The 2,527-nt window shown below is 39.1% G+C and overlaps 1 pseudogene; it reads right to left on the reverse strand.

Moving 5' to 3' along the window:
* Window positions 1-1,273: 1,273 nt before the first annotated feature.
* Window positions 1,274-2,294, reverse strand: LOC112663560 (elongation factor 1-alpha 1-like; annotated as a pseudogene).
* Window positions 2,295-2,527: the final 233 nt, after the last annotated feature.

The raw sequence follows: 2,527 nt of genomic DNA on the forward strand, positions 1-2,527 counted from the left end.
GTACAGAAGGTGAAACTGAGGCTTTAGAATCTTCCTTTTCAAAAATAAACCTTACTCAATAACAATAGATTGTCTCATAAATTTAAAAAGTATGCTCATGTTACTTTAAATAATTTTAAATTCATATCAATTATATTGATATATATATTTAAATTTATATCAATTACAGTTTTAAAGCAAAATCAGAGTTTAAAAACAAAGCTTGGTAATTAAGTTCATTTCACATGTGCAAAGAAAATTCTACTCAACTCAAATGGAAATCTCATCCATATGAACTGTCATAATCCTAGAAAGTATAATGTCCTTCAAGTACTTTTCTTATATTCTACACAATGTGTAAACAATCTGGGACTATCAGAAATTTTAGTTTCACCAACTTCCACTATGTATACTAGATGTGTATGCTTATGGCCAAGAAGAAGAGGCAAGAGCAAGTTGGTTCCTGTTAAAGAGAAAAGCAAAAGAGCCATGCAAGAAACATGACAAGAAAACCTGAGACATGAGCTGACAAAGTGTGAAATGTAACAGTGACAAAGATGAAGAGTTTTGACATACATGACAACCCATTTCTCACTTACCTCTGATGCCTTAGGCTTCAAATCAGAGGAGAGATTTTTTAGTGTAGAGAATCAGCAGGGGCTACAATCCAGCATGGCTATCATCCAACAGAAGTGATGGGCTAAAAAATAACAATAATAAAGATTAAGGGATTAGTATTTAATACCAGCTGATTAAAGACAGAGAAATACTACACGCACTAAGCTTCTTTTTCTATTAACTAACACATAAGTGATCTGTTATTTATAGTCATATATTTTTTTCTCATTAAACTTTTGTTTTAAATGAATGAATAAATAAAAAAATAAATTTTTGTTTCAATGGGTTTCAGATTTTTGGTCAAATTGTTTCCATTAAACAGTACTGATTTTGAAAACTAATATCTTAAAACTGCCACATACACACAAAAACCCAATTGGCCCACAGAACATTCGCTGTTCCTTCGGAAGCTTTTATGATACATTAGTATCATGATCCAGATTTTTATTATTAAACTTAAATGGCCAATTGACAGAAACACTTCTGAGACCATTCTTCTGCCACTGGTTAAGAGTAGGGTGAGAGGTATTGGGCACAATACTCATTTAGCCTTCTGAGCTTTCTGGGCAGATTTGGTGCCCTTGAGAGCTCCAGCTGCCATCTTGTCCACACAACAACCATCTGTCTCATGTCAAAAACAGCAAAACAACCCAGAATAGGATAGTCAAAGAAGCTCTCAACATTCACAGGCGTGCCAGGAACCATATAAATGACAGCAGAACCACCAGATTTTAAGAGCTGGAGGACATCTTCCAGCTTCTTTTCCAGAACAATGATCAATTTTCTCCTTTAGCTTAGCAAACGTGCAAACAAAGTGAGCTGTGTGACAATTCACATAGGTTCATATCCAGCACTGATTTGGCCTGGAATGTTCCAGATAATCACCTGGGCTATGAAGCCACCTGCCTCCATTAGTGTGTCATCTTTGCATTCACCAGCCACACTGTCACAATGCACATCTTTGACAGATACATTCTTGATACTGAAACCCACTCTGTCCCCAGGAAGAGCCTCACTCAACGCGTCATGGTGTATTTCAACAGAGTTTACTCCAGTTGTAACGTTGACTGGAGAAAAGGTGACCACTATGACAGGTTTAAGAATACCAGTCTCCACTCGGCCCACAGGGACAGTATCAATACCACCAATTCCGTAGATGTCATGGCAGGGCAGATACAAGGGCTTGTCAGTTGGACCAGTTGGTGACAAAATGCAATCCAGGACTTTGAGCAGTGTGGTTGCACTGGCTTTGCCATCTTTATGGGTGATTTTCCACTCTGAACCAAGGCATGTTAGCCCTTGGCTCCAGCATGTTGTCACCATTCCAACCAGAAATTGACACAGATACGGTCAGGGTTGCAGCCAATTTTCTTGATGTAGGTGCTAACTTCCCTAAGGATTTTCTTGTCTCTCTTCTGGCTGTAGGGTGGCTCGGGGGAATCCATTTGGTTAACACTAACAATTAGTTGTTTCATACCTAGTGTGTGAGCCAGGAGGGCATGCTCTCAGGTCTGCCCATTCCTGGAGATACCAGTTTCAAATCCATCAACACCAGCAGCACAGTCAGTTGGAGATGTGCCTGTAATCATGTTTTTGATAAACACTCTGTACCTTGGGGCACCAGTGATGGTCACATAATAGTTCCTGGTCTTGAATTTCCAGGGAGATATCAATGATGATATCACGTTCACGTTCATCTTTCAGTTCATCCAAGACTCAGGCAGCCTTGAAGGTACACTCTCTCATCTCAGCAGCCTCCTTCACAAATGTTTTGGTAGTTGGTCAATCCCACCACATTTGTAGATCAGATGACCAAGAGTGGTAGCCTTGTCCAAATTTATGTGCCCAATGATAATGATGTGGATGTGAGTCTTTTCTTTTTCTATTTTGCTGAAGGTTTAGAGGCGGTTTTCACAAAGCCTATGTTCTG

The sequence above is a fragment of the Canis lupus genome, chromosome 18, assembly GCF_003254725.2.
Source record: "Canis lupus dingo isolate Sandy chromosome 18, ASM325472v2, whole genome shotgun sequence".
Taxonomy (NCBI): Eukaryota; Metazoa; Chordata; class Mammalia; order Carnivora; family Canidae; genus Canis; species Canis lupus.